Raw genomic sequence first — 14,597 nt, forward strand, 5'->3', positions numbered from 1 at the left:
TTATTTATTTATATAAATAAGTAACTACGATAATTATATTATAAAATTGATATTTGTTGCATGTCAATCAATTAGTATAATCACTACACGTCTCACATCACGTTGGGCTCAAAACTAAAAAAAAAAAAAAAACAAATGGCTAAAACATTTTGCCCATCTTTTATTCAAAAATAAAAGCTTTGGTTTGTGGGTTGAGATCAATGTGTTTGTGGGTTATTTATTGATGATGCACAAAAATCGTCAGTGAGCTGATTGTCCTTGAATGCTCCAATGGATGAGAAATCGTCAGTGAATGAGAAATCTCTAGGAACTCTGTAGTGAGAGAGCTAGGGATTTTCTGCATACCTTGGAAAAGAGGAGGCCAGTTGTTTATATAGCAATGTGGAGGAGACCTAGATCCCGGGAATACATGTGTTTTTCTTATAGGGAGGAGGTGGAGTTAACGCCACTAAGATCTTAGGGATACCCTCCATACTGGGAAGGTGAAAGTCGTGTGGTAGAGTCTTTGTGTGTGATGCGTAAGATATTCCCATATAGGAACATACATAGAGACCACGCAAGGCCACGTGGGATCCGCCGGTGTGCCTCTCCGTCTATCAGTGTGATCCATCCGCTTAGTACAGGAATGTATCCGTCAGCTTAATAGGGGTCCATCCGCTTAGCCATCAGCTTCTGCTAGTGTAGGACATAAGGTTCCAGATTGGCCTTGTTGAGACTGATGGCTCCTTCGGGGATTGGGGTCGTCAACTTTATCATTGGTATGACACTCTTTGTTGACGCGCTCTATATGTCACATCCCAAACCCAATACACGGATTTGTGACCATGATCGGCATGCTAATATCAAGCTTAAACTTGATATTAACAAGAATTAACTTAACTTTTTACAAAAGCTTTTACGAAAGTTTCCCTATTTCTTTTCATTCTTGTTTCTTTACTTCTTGAGATATAACTTTTCACTTGACATTTAGAGCATTTATATTGTACTCAAAGAATAACATAATTCACCAGTTATTCAAATTCCACACTTTCACATCATACATATTTTAATACTTTAAGGTACCACTTTCATTAGATCGTAAAATATACAATACTGCAAAACGAAACATCAAATTGCTAATTTGGGATCTACACTTTTAAACTAAAACCAGCTCCTTCCAAAACTCGACTAAAGCTCCCTCTGCTCCAAACTAAAACCTATTGACTAGAAAAATAGAAGGGGTGAGCTACACAGCTCAGTAAGGGTAGGATACATAATAATTTAATAAGAATGTATGTAAATTAAATCATTTCATTTTATAAATGTTTGAATAGGAGAACATCTTTTTATGCATAGTATTTTATACTATTTATAATAATAACTTATATGCTCTTCGTAGGTAAATAATTGTTCTCCCTTTTCTGATTAGAATAACATTACCAAAACCTTTCAGATTGATTTTCTTTCATTTCTTACAAAGTCACCAAATATAATATTGATTTTTTCAAAATCATATACATACATATATATATTCTCATTACAAAATAATTATTTTAAGTTAAATCAAATAATTGATAACTTTGTCTTAAACTAGAAACATTTTGACGAATAAGAAGACTTCTTTATAAACTTCTTCTCGTAAAATATTATAACTTTTATAGTCATAAAACTTAACGTTTCATAAAGAACAGATATCTGATAACTTTTTAACATAAAATTGCACTTTCATTAAAAAAAAAAAAAATAACCGAAAGCCTATAGTCGAAGAAGCTTAGACCTCAAAACTAGTAAAACCTAAACCAAATATCAAAACTTATTACTTACTATCATTATTCCTTATCATAAATTTACACTTTCATCTCAAAGCCTATCTCTTAGAATCAAGGAAATCCTAATCCCACCTCAACGAGGTTCCCACAAACATATTATGCACACATCAATATATGATGTATCAAACTAAAGAAAAGCCATCATTCTCATATTCTTATCATATCTCTAGAGGAGCTAACTTCATTTCAAGATGTGTTTTGAGATTAGGGCAATAATGCATGCATAAACATAAAATCTTTTAAACATGGTCATATAAACAATATACACTCATATAGGAACATGAAAAAGTAGTAGAATATTTTAGAATCCCTCGTTTGAATACTAAACCTTGAACCAAGTTGTACATAATTAATCTATGATCTAGACATACCAAAAGATAAGCATATTAAATTATAGCTCAAAACATTCACCATATCTTTAGAATTAAATCCTCAAAGACAGAGTTAACAATTACTGTTTACTGCTCATTTCAGCAACATATGACTCATTTGTAAAATACAAATGGGCTGTCCATACACATCCAAACGTCATGCAATTTTACAGAGCAACTCCTCTAGATTTCTAGTAAATACCATATCAATTTCAGAACCATATCATAAATCCATGATTTACTAAAAATCATACAAGACAACATACTCAAATCTGTCCTGACAGACTTTCATGCAGATTAAAATTAAACCATTATTTTTATATTGATCCAAATACTGTGAGACCACTTCCATAACAACCATATGTGTCTTAGATTTTATAGGAAATATCCCTAGCATCCAAATTCATTATATACAATTTAATACATAATTTATCATGTGTAAACATAGAATCTGTCACGGTGATAGTTTTGAAACATTTTCTTGTAAAATTATAAAATGATTGCAAATAGTCTTATTATCATATGGGGATTTTTATACACTCATTAGACATGTTAGAAAACACTTATATACAGTCATTTAGCCATTTAGAGCAAAATTAAAAACAACAAAAATCCCAGCAATAACATCAATAGTACTCATCCTAACTTTTTTCTTACTTCCTTAATCATATACAATCATTAATTAGTAAAAACCCTAATATACCTTCAACAAACCATCAACACAGTTTCAAAACTTCTTAAAATAGCATATATACATAGACTTACAAGTTCATGATTTCCTAATTTCACAAATCACAAATTTCAGCTTCTAACAATCAGATTAGAGAACGTAGAAGTGAATCTAAAGCAAATCATTCCACCATTAAAATACCCATAATAAGATGAGGTTTTTATTTACTTACTCACAAACTTTGAAGTTGAAACTTTTTAATGTCGGTGAGAGAGAGAGGGCTGCCATGTAAGAGCAAAGAGAGAAGAAAGAAACAAGAACAAAGAAAAAGGAATAGAGAAAGAAGAAAAGGAGTTGAACTTTCTGGTGCAGCCAAGAGAAGATAAGGAAATGGACTTGTGGTGGGGCACGTGTAATGCTAAGGGAAAAGGGTTGGTGAGTCAACCTTTAACTTTTAAAAATTCACCTTCCTCCTCCTTATAAGCTTATATTCTAGAAAGGCCCAAACAACAGTCTAACTTTACATATAAACCCTTACCTTTATACTTAATTAAACATCAACAATTATGTATCTAATAACTTAAACTGCTTAATATAATTTTGTACATACTTAGTATATTTTTATAATACAATTAGCCATTCACTTATCTATAATCTTTACAATTCTTATTCAAAGACATTATAAAATAATATGTTCATTAAATACTCTTTTATTAATTTTAGAAAGTAAGTGGCTTAAAATATTTATCATACTTAACCACTCAAACACATAGTTTAACTATACAGTTTGGTCGGGGTGTTACACTATAGTTAAGAATCCTTTTTTTTTCCAAAAATACCCTTATCAGCTGCCCTCTATTCCATGGGCCTGTCGGTTATGCTTGACGGGTCTCGAAGTGAAGAAGGTTTTCATGGATATTAATTGCTTTATTGAGAAGTGTGTCATTGATGGACGTAGGTAGCTTTTTGTAATAAATGTTGGGTGACATGTGGCACTCATTGATTGGACTCGTTTCTAATCTGAAGTGTTGCTTCGTATATTATGCTCCTTCGCCCTACAAATAGTTTTTCTTCCTTAGTTTTCTCTTTTTATTTTATTTTCATCTCTTGCTTGCTATGATTTCAATTCACTTCGTCATTGTTCTTATATTTGTCTGCATTCATCATCTTAACCATCGATCCACCATCAACTTCTTTTTACGTAAGTTTCTCTACTCTTTTTTAATTACTGTTTTTTGAACTTAGTTAGTCATTGTTTTTAGAGACCCGTTGCACGAATAGGTTCTTAGTATACATTCGTCGCTTGTAGGTGAATAGATGTTAGGTGATAGAGAAGTGACGAGTGAACAATCGTCGTTAATCTATGAGGGTGCAGCTACGATGAAGTCTAACCGTCGGGACATAATACCATGGAGGATTTGACCTGGTCCCTAGAAAGGGAATCGTCTACCCATTCTCTTACCGAGGAGGAAGACGAAGAGGATGAGGAGGAAGAAGAAGAGGATGAGGAAGAAAAAGAGGGTCATGATGAGTGTGAACAAGAAGATGACAGTGAGGAGGGAGAGGGTCATGATGGCGGCCATAGACCTTTCATCCTTCCCTTGATATGGATGATGAATGACTTCTACTTGACCATGTCTTTAAAGGTTTTCAACAACCTCCTCATCTATTAGCAAATTCCTGACCATATCCCTATGCAGTTGCCAAGGAAATTTAAGAAGTGTTATTCAGGTAAGATAGCAGATTTCGGCTTGTACAACACAATGTTCACCATTGGGTTGAAGTTGCCATTGACAGAGTTGCACTATCAGCTTGCTAATTATTTAGGCTTATCTGTTAGCCAGATCGCCCCAACTGCATGAAGGATCTTTATTTGGGCCAAAGTGATATGGGGCCAGTTGAGTGGGGGCAACTGTCGCCTCACACTCAAGTAGTTCTTCTACTACTACAAGCCTTAGTAGATATACTCGTCAAAGGGCATTTATAACTTTCTGGCAAGGAAGCCATCATTTAGGTTGGTGTCAGACATGCTTGACTCCAATAGGAATTAGAAAAATAGGTACTCTTTTGTACAAGGGACGAACTGGGTGTGTAAACTCGAAGAGTGGGATAGCATACCTGATAGGTTTGATAATACTTAGGGTGTTTTAAACAAGTCTGGTGAGTCATTGATGTTTGTTTTCTTTTCATCCTGTTAGCTTTGATTATGTAATTAACCTACTGCTTTTGATTTGTTTTAGCCCAAGCCCATCTAAAAATAAGTGAAGAACATGAGAGTTTCCTTAGGCATGTTTTGGCAATTCTGCTTGGGCAGAGAAAGTGGAAGGATCTGGTTATGCTTGACACCCTCCACACTTTCTGTGGTGGTCTAGAGCCAATGATTGAAGCCCGATGGTTGGACACGTTTGCCCGACGATGTAAGTTCTCTTCTGTCCATTTACTTTCTTGATTGTCTATTTCAACCTGCCTATTTTCCTTATTCTTTTTGTTATCGTTTTTCAGAGATGGACAGTGGAGGCAGAGGGCGTTGGTAAGGAAAGCCATTGCCACTCGCTTCAAGCAACGTGGGAAGACGTCAGCTTCTCCTTCTAAGGTGACGCCTCCTCCTAAGACCATCTTCTAAAGCAAGGGCACAGGTAAGGATTAGCGTCCTACCAAGAAGGTGACAGGCCAATCTACTGCAACAAATTAAGGGAATCCAATGCAGAAAGCTCCCCCACCTCCTCACCATGGTACTAGTAAGGGCTTAATGATAGTCCAAGGTCCTGTCGCCTCTGGCCCCATCTAGAGACTTGTGAGCCACAAGGAGTATGTTGTCGAGATGGTCAACTTGATCATTAAGGACATGGACATGGATGAATGTGGCAAGCATGCCATCGAGGACTTGGGGGTTTTTGGTTTCTTTGATCTGGTGAGGGTGAGTATCCGTCGGTTTGCTTCTTTCTTTTGTCCCATTTATTTCCTTCTTTATTATAACCATTTTCCTTTGTAGGCTATAGTGAGGATGAAGGCCCTTCAAGCTAAATACGAAGCTAAAGAGGGGGTGGTCCGTCACCAACATACCCGTCTGGAATATGAAGCTGACAAGCTAAATCAATATAAGGAAGCTACTTGTATTCTTAACGATGAGCTAACAAGGAAGAAGTGTTATGTTGGAGACAACTAGCCGTCGGTGCGAAAAGTTAGCCAAGGCAAACACCAATCTAACAACAGAGTTGGCCGCCCTTTGTAAGCAGATAAAGCAGGCTAAAGCTGACGTCGTGGTAGAGTACTAGACCTCCCAGCACTTCTATGATGAGTTGGGGGGCTTGTACAGCGACGACTTCGAGGATTGCCTTAAGTAGGTAGCTGCCCTTTATCCTGACCTAGACTTGTCCCGAGTGGTGATCGATGATTTAATTCTGCCGATGCCTGGCATTGCCGACGCTGTCCTGAGTGAAGCCAACGATATTGTCTACTTGGTGGAGGGAGAGGTGAAGAAGCCTGCTTAGGCTGAGACAAATAGTTTGAGCATCCCTGAAGGCCAGACTATTATCGTAGACTCGTCTGTCCCCAAGGGTTTGTCAGCTTCTGAAAGCCAATCCGTCCCTGATGCTCATCCTTCCTAGTTTTATCTTTTTCCCCTTTTGTCATTTATTTTTGTGTTTTGTAAGAATTATTTCAAAACAATGGAGTGCCCCGTTTTGGGCTTATGTATTAACTTTTGTCCTCAACGAGTTCATCGAGACTTTATATTTATTTTTGTTCTTATTATTCGTTGCTTTTGTTCATGGTTTGATTTTCTTTCACTTGTATGCTTATTGCGATTATAGGCATGCCCCCTATCTGTCATAAGGTCTTGGATTATTTATAAGCGATCTTATATCCGTGGGTATTAGTTGCTTTTATTCTTCTCCTATTTCGTTGGTTTTATTGACCATCCATCTAGGTAGAGACAAATTTTGTCTACCAGGCTCTCCTTGGGGATCCATCCATCCCATAGGTAGGACTTAGAATATATATATATATATATATATATATATATTTTATAACTAGGCACCCGTCAGTGTCTATGATAGTCCAACCCCCCTGTAGGTAGGATTTAATAGATTCTTTGGATTGAGGCACTCGTCGGTGTCCTTGGTGATTTGTCCACCTCATAGATAGGACTTAATATATTTTAGGTTCAAGGCTCTTGTTGGTGTCCTTGATGACCCGTCCACCTCGTAGGTAGGACTTAAGGTTTTTTGTGAACAGGTACCTGTCAGTATCCTTGGTCATCATCTGTCCACCCCGTAGGTAGGACTTAAGTTTTTTGTGACCAGGTACTTGTTGGTATCCTTGGTCATTCGTCCACCCCGTAGGTAAGAGTTAAGGTTTTTTGTTTGTAAACATAATTTCTTGTTAATGGTTCCTTTATTAAAAATGACTTGAATACAAAATGTAGATACTTTCACCTGTCAGGCATTAAAGTCTAAAAACTTGAAAACTTAACAGAAAAAGAAACATAGTTTGTAGCTTCTAACAGTGCTACTGAAGGTACTTCTTCAAGTGCTCGGTGTTTCATGGGTGATGGAGCCTTTGCCCATCGAGGGCCTTTAGGTAGTAGGTCCCCTTTCTATGGCAGCCAATGATCCTGTAAGGTCCTTCCTAGTTAGGGCCTAACTTGCCTTGTGTGGGATCTTTGGTAGCTGTCGTCACCTTCCTTAGAACTAGGTCCCCAACCTGAAAGTGCCGGGGTTTGACCTTGGTGTTGTAGTGCTTTGGCATTAGGTCCTAATAATGTGGGATCCGTTGTTCAGCCATCACCCTAACTTCATCTAGAAGGTCTAACTGTACACGCATTCTTTCTTTATTCCTTCCTTTGTCATGGTGGAACACCCTGTAGCTGGTTAATCTGACTTTTGCTGGGATGACGACTTCACTTTCAAATGCAAGGGAGAAAGGTGTTTCACCCATAGGCGTGCGAGTCGTCATCTGTTATGCCTATAGCACACTTGGTAGTTAGTCCAACCATATACGCTTTGTCCCTTTGAACCGAGTTTTGATCATTTTAAGCAAGGATCAGTTTGTAATCTCAACTTGACCATTAGCCTGAAGGTGGGTAAGGGAGGAATAGTGGTTTTTGATCCTGAGTTGTTGGCAGAAGTCCCTGTATATGCCGTTGTTAAATCGCTTTCCATTATTAGAGAGGATACCGAAGCATCTTATGATGGTTTTCCAAATGAAGCCTTGGACATTTTTCTCAGTGATAGTGGGCAAAGGTTCTACCTCGACCCATTTAGTAAATTAGTCGATCCCTATGACGAGGAACTTAAGTTGTTACATTGCCATGGGGAAGGGTTCCATTATGTTGAGCCCCCACTAAGCGAATGGCCAAGGAGTGTTCATTAGGATAAGTTATTCCAATGGTTGCCGTATGATGTTGTTGAAGCGTTGGCATTTGTCGCATGCCTTCACGTAGGACTCGGTGTCCTTCTGCATAGTAGGCCAATAGTACCCCACTTGTATGAGTTTGTGAACCAGCGATCATGCTCTCAAATGGTTTCCACATACTCCCTTATGGACTTCCCTCCTTACGTAGTCTGCTTCGTCGGGGACCAAGCATCTCAGGTATGGACGAGAGAAGCCTCTATTGTAAAGGACACTCCAATCAGTATGAAACATGATAATGCACCTTTAGTTTTCGGGAAGCATTGTGGTCTTGTGGTAAGAGATGATTAGTGTCGTCTAGTCAGCTCTTGTGGGGATCATCTGTACATCTATTTTGTCTATGGCAGGTGAGTACTAGACAAAGGATAATACCTGCCCGTTGATGTTGATGTTCACGTGTTCTATGGATGCTATTTTGGCTAAAAGGTCATCTTGCTCATTCTATTCCCTCGGGATTTGCACAGATTTAGCCAAGAACTTTTGGCTTACCCTTTCTTTGATCATGCTTAGATACTCCTTCATCTGTTTCCCTTTGGCCTCATAGTCTCTGTTGATATATCTGACGATGACTTGCAAGTTGCTGTGTTTGACTATTGACAAAGCCCTTGCTGCTTTAGCCAGGTTGAAACCTGTTAGGACCGCTTCATACTCGGCTTTGTTGTTGGTTGTCAGTTATCAGAAATTGGATACGGACTGCACACTCTATCAAATCTCCTTCTGGTGACTGCAGGAAGATCCTGACTCCTCTTGCGCGTTGGTTGGACGAGCTATCCGTTTGTATTATCCATGGCACTAGTCTCTTATCTTCAATTTCGTTTGCTGTAAATTCAGCGACTAAGTTAGCCAAGGCCTGGGCCTTGATCACAGTTCTTGGCCAGTACAGTATGTTGAACTCGCCAAGCTCTATCACCCATAAGACCAATTATCTGGCAGATTCCAGATTGTTCATCGCCCTTCATAACAGTTTTTCTATCTGGACCACTATGGTGTGTGCCTGGAAGTATGGCCTAAGTTTTTGGGCGATTGTGACCAGAGCAAAAGCTAACTTTTCCATAGGGGGTATCTTCCTTCTGCCCCTCAAAGCACGTGGCTGGTGTAGTAGATGAGTAACTGTATGCGATCCTCTTTTCAAATGAGGGCTGAGTTGAAGGCCATTGGGGATACAACTAAGTAGAGGGAGAGTTCTTTGACAGGGTTAAATGGATTGAGTAGCGGTAGGGATGCTAGGTATGTCTTCAACTTCTCGAAGGCTTTCTAGCATTCGTTGATCCACTTGAAGGCTTTCTTGAGCATTTTGAAGAATGGTAAGCATTTGTTTGTCGCTCTGGAGACAAACCTGTTAAGAGTTGCAACCTTACCATTCAAGCTTTGTACCTCCTTGATGTTCTTTGGAGGTGGCATCTCCAGTATGGCTCGAATTTTGTCGGGGTTGGCCTCTATGCCTTGCTGTGACACTATAAAGCCTAGAAACTTTCCTAACAATACTCAAATACACATTTGCTGTGATTGAGTTTCATGTTGTAGAGGCGTAGAGTTTCGAATGTCTCCTCCTCTTTCATGCTCTTCACAAGCATGTCGTCCACGTATACCTTAACATTCCACCCAATCTGCTAGAAGAACATCTTGTTCACAAGGCTTTGATACATCACCCCTACATTCGTTAACCCGAATGGCATGACCTTGTAGCAAAAAAGCCCTTGGCTCGTGATGAACGAAGTCCTCTCTTGGTCAGCCTTGTCCAACCTGATCTGGTTGTAGCTGGAGAAAGCATCCATGAAACTCAATAGCTAGTGTCTAGCCGTCAAGTCCATAAGGAGGTCGATACATCAGAGTGGGTAATTGTCCTTTGAGCAGGCTCTGTTTAAATTGGTGAAGTCCACACACATCCTTCACTTGCCATTTGCCTTTTTAACAATCACTACGTTGGCCAACCATTCAGGATAATACACCTCCCTGATGAAGTCTAATTCTAGCAGCTTGCAGACTTCTTCTGCTATGACCTTGTCTCTTTCTTGGGCAAAGACTCTCCTCTTCTGTTGGATGGGAGGGAAGGATAAGGACACATTGAGCTTGTGAACCATGACATTTGGATTAATCCCTGGCATATCCTCATGGCTTTAAGTAAAGATGTCCTGATTATTCTTCAGGAAGAAGGTGAGCTTCTTGTGGACTAAAGGATCCACCTACGTACTGATACGGGGGATCCAATCTAGGAAGTTGTCATTCAGGGAGATCTCCTCTAGGTCTTTTGTTATTTCTACCATGACCTGTACAAACGATCGTCCATTTCTAACATGGCTATATAGCATTCTCAAGAGGCCATTTGATCCCCGCGTACTTCTCCTATCCCGTACTCCATTGGGAATTTCACCAACAATTGGTATATAGATGTGGCTGCTCTCCACTCGTTGAGCGTAGGTCGTTTGATGATGGCGTTGTAGGCGGCTGAGCAATCAATGACTAGGAAACTGATCTCCTTAGTAAGCTACTGAGGGTATGTTTTGATGGTTGCTGGTAGGGCGATGGTCCCAACGGGGAAGACTTTGGTATCGCCAAATCCAATTAGAGGTGTGTCTAAGGGTAGAAGCTGCTACTTGTCGATCCTTATTTGTTGGAAAGTAGGATAGTAAAGGATGTCCACAGAACTCCCATTATCTACTAGCACTTGTCGGGTGTTGAAGTCTGCTATCGACAAGTTGATGACCAAAGCATCGCCATGAGGGAGGTGGAGTCGTCGGGCATCCTCTTCTGTGAAGCTAATGGTTGGGTTGTCGACCCTAGTCATTTTAGGCAGTCAACTAGAAATCTAGACACTTTGCACCATCCGTAAGTATGTCTTTCTCACCTTCTTAGAGGAGCCAGCCATTGTATTTCCTCATATAATCACCCTTATCTCCCCAAGTGGGGCCCTTGGTTGCTCTTCGACTCGTCGATTGGGTTCGGGGTCCTTTGGCGGGTTCTTTCCGCCTTTGATGAACTGTTGTAGTTTTCCTTACTTGATAAGGGCTTTAATTTGCTGTTTTAGGTCATAATACTCGGAAGTGTCGTGCCTATGATCTCGGTGGAAACGGAAATACTTATTTCTAGGCCTTTTGTTTGGATCGCCCTTCAGCTTGTCTAACCAAGTCAGCATCGCATTGTCTCTTATTTGTATGAGGACTTGGTCTAGTAGGGCATTTAGTGGCGTGAAGTTGACAGTCCTCCTAGGTAGGGGTCTTGATCTCCTATCGTCCTTTCGATCATTCGTTCGGGCAGACCTTCTTCCTTTGTTGAGATGGGGATCGTCTTGTCTCTCTTTTTTCTTTGGTCTACCCCTTCGGACAATCATAGCGTCTTCAGCATTCATATACTTTATGGCATTATATAACATGTAGGTCATTGTTTTCAGTTCTTGTAGATGGAGAAGAGGAACTCTCCTGACTGGAATCCGTTGGTGAACGTGGTGACCAAAACTTTTTCGTCGACTTCATCAATCAAAAGGGTCTCCTTGTTGAAACAACTCACGTATAACCTCAGGCTTTCATCTTCCCGTTGCTTAATGTTCAACAGGCTTGTTGAAGACCTTTTGTACCTTTATCACCCAATAAAGTGTGTGATGAAGTGTCCGCTCAATTCCTTGAAGGTAGAGACGGTATTGGGTATCAGTTTGCTGAACCATACCCTCACTAGTCCCTTAGGTGTAGTGGGAAACACCCTGCACATAATCTCATCTGGAATCCCTTGTAGGAGCATGAAGGTCTTAAATGACTCCAAATGGTCGAGCGGGTCCCGTGATCCATCGTATGCTTTCCACTTGTGGCATTTGGAACTTGGGTTGGAGGGGGAAGGAAGTTACCTACACTGTGAAAGGTGAGTCCATCCGCTGAACTAACTCGTCCAAGTTACTAGATACTCGTCCAAGTTGGTGGATACCCGTCCCTTCATGGTGTTCATTATCATGTCCATCTTCTCCTTCATCATTTGCATGTCTTAGACCATGCGCATTGTGCTGATTTCTAATTCTGACGGGTGGTTAGTGTCTTTTTGCCCTTTTCGCCTGTTGGGGATGTTGCTTTCTTCTTGATCCTCCCTCTCCTATTGGTCTCCTGTTGGGAGGTGACTGTTATTTTGCTCATCGTTGTCCCATCCATCACACTGATCTTCAAGATGTCGCTTATTCCTCTGGTTTAGCTATTGCTCCAACTCCTGGTTGTGCTGGGTGAGCCGTTCAACTGCCATTACCAGGGTTTGCACTTGTCTTTCCAAGAGGGTTCCCTGTCTCCTAGTTAATGGTAGCCATTGATCGTGTTTGGACCACACAACTCTTTGTGTTAGAAGCGGTGATATGGCTAATCACTCGTTCCTACAAACGACGCCAATTGATGATGCATAAAAATCATTAATGAGCTAATTGTCCTCGAACATTCCAATGAGTACCTAAAGATCAAGAAACCAAGAACCAAACAGAAAGCACCGGTGGGGTGTTGGCCAAAGACCCTCCGAAGGTGAAGTCAGTGAATGAGAAATCTTTAAGAACTCTATAGTGAGAAAGCTAGGGATTTTCTGCGTATCTTGAAAAAGAGAAGGCCTATTATTTATATAGCGATGTGGAGGAGACCTAGATCCTAGGAATACAAGGGGTTTTCCTTATAGGGAGGAGGTGGAGTTAATGCCACCAAGATCTTAGGGATACCTTCCATATTGGGAAAGTGAAAGTTGTGTGGTAAGGTTTTTGTGCGTGATGCGCAAGATATTTCCATATAAGAACATGCGTAGAGACCACACAAGGCCACATGGGATCCATCGGTGCGCCTCTTCGTCTGCTTAGTACAAGAATGTACATGTTAGCTTAACAGTGGTTCGTCTACTTAGCCATTAGCTTTTGCTAGTGTAGGGTACAAGGTTCCAGACGGGGCTTCTTGTGACCGACGGCTCCTTCGGGGACTGGGATTGTCGGCTTTATCATTGGTATGACACTCTTTACTGACGGGCACTATAGTTAAGAATCCTTTTCTTATTCCAAAAATACCGTTATCATTTATGGTGGCGTACTCCTCGGTGGTTGATGGGTTTTTGTGCATTGTGGTAGTTTTGGTTTATGCATTTAACAGTGGTGAGTTTTGCCTCGATTGCGATTGTGTTTGTCACATTTGTGTGCTCTAGATTTTGCTATTGGTATTGTGATTCTTGTTTGATTTCGTTTTCTCTTTCAATTTCGTTTGTAATTCTGCTGGGCATATGTGGGTATTGTGCTTCTTGTTACCGTTCTGACCATGCACAGTGTGTGGGCTCCACCACTTTATCAAAAAATTGAGTTTAATTAGTGAGTTATGCACTTGAGAACAAAACCAAACTCAAATCTATTCGAGTTATAGAAAAAGTAGAGATAAAAAAAATGAGATATGAGAATAGAGTTTGAATGATGAGAAATGAGAAATGGAAACTGAGTTTTGAATTATGTTCAAGCCAAACAGACCCTAATTGTACATATTTACCTATAACAGTGAAATTCATATATACCTTCTTTTGTTTTTTTAATCAAAATTCATATATTTTCTAGCATTTTAGAATTAGTGCTTCATGAATGAAACAATTAAACATAAAGTGATAAAGAGAACTTAATAGATCTTGACATCACATTTATTATTATTATTAGTTTTTTATAAGTTGACATCACATTTATGATTTGCTTGGCACTCATTTTCACTAGAAATAAAAACTATCAATATCTACCTACAATGAAAAAAAAAAAAAAACATTTCACGAGATATTTAAATTACTATTTCATAAAATAGTTAAACATAAAGAGCACTTAATAGATGAAAACAAAAATGAAAACACAAGAATTAAAATTTTAAAACTCAAAATAAATTTTTTGAAAATTATAAAAATATTCACATCAGTATAACTATTTTAATAGTTTAAAAAAAAAAAAAACTTGTCTCAATCTTTTAACAACGATTTTAGCCAGACCTGGCAATTCTTTTCACTCGCTACATGATTAAAAAAAATCAAATTGACGTTTTTAGGCAAAATTTGCCAAACAGTATATTTTCCAAAAATATTTAGGCCTATGGCATGCGTTCAAAGTTCAAAGTTATTTAGTAAGTTGAACTGTTTTTGAAAGTTGAGTTTGGTAAACTCAATTTTAGGTTGGAAAACGAACACAATAGTGGCGTTTGTAAAATTGCCACTATAGATACCCTATAGTGCTGTTTTCAACTTTGGATTGAAAAACGAACATTATAATAACCTTTTTTTAGTGGTAAATGCTACAATAATGTTCGTTTTCCAGCTCAAAATCAATTTTACCAAACTCGACTTTTAAAAATAGTTTAATTTCCTAAATGCCCCGCA

The 14,597-nt window shown here is 39.2% G+C and overlaps 1 long non-coding RNA gene across 1 annotated transcript; it reads right to left on the minus strand.

The window, feature by feature from the left end:
• Positions 1-945: 945 nt before the first annotated feature.
• On the minus strand, positions 946-3,227 carry LOC112039333 (uncharacterized). Its single transcript, XR_010626922.1, has 2 exons — positions 3,082-3,227; positions 946-1,203 (listed from the first exon to the last, which is right to left on the minus strand). It is a non-coding gene; the product is annotated as an uncharacterized LOC112039333 (long non-coding RNA).
• Between the last annotated feature and the right edge of the window lie 11,370 nt (positions 3,228-14,597).

Source organism: Quercus suber, unplaced genomic scaffold (genome assembly GCF_002906115.3).
Source record: "Quercus suber isolate HL8 unplaced genomic scaffold, Cork oak 2.0 scaffold_26, whole genome shotgun sequence".
Taxonomy (NCBI): Eukaryota; Viridiplantae; Streptophyta; class Magnoliopsida; order Fagales; family Fagaceae; genus Quercus; species Quercus suber.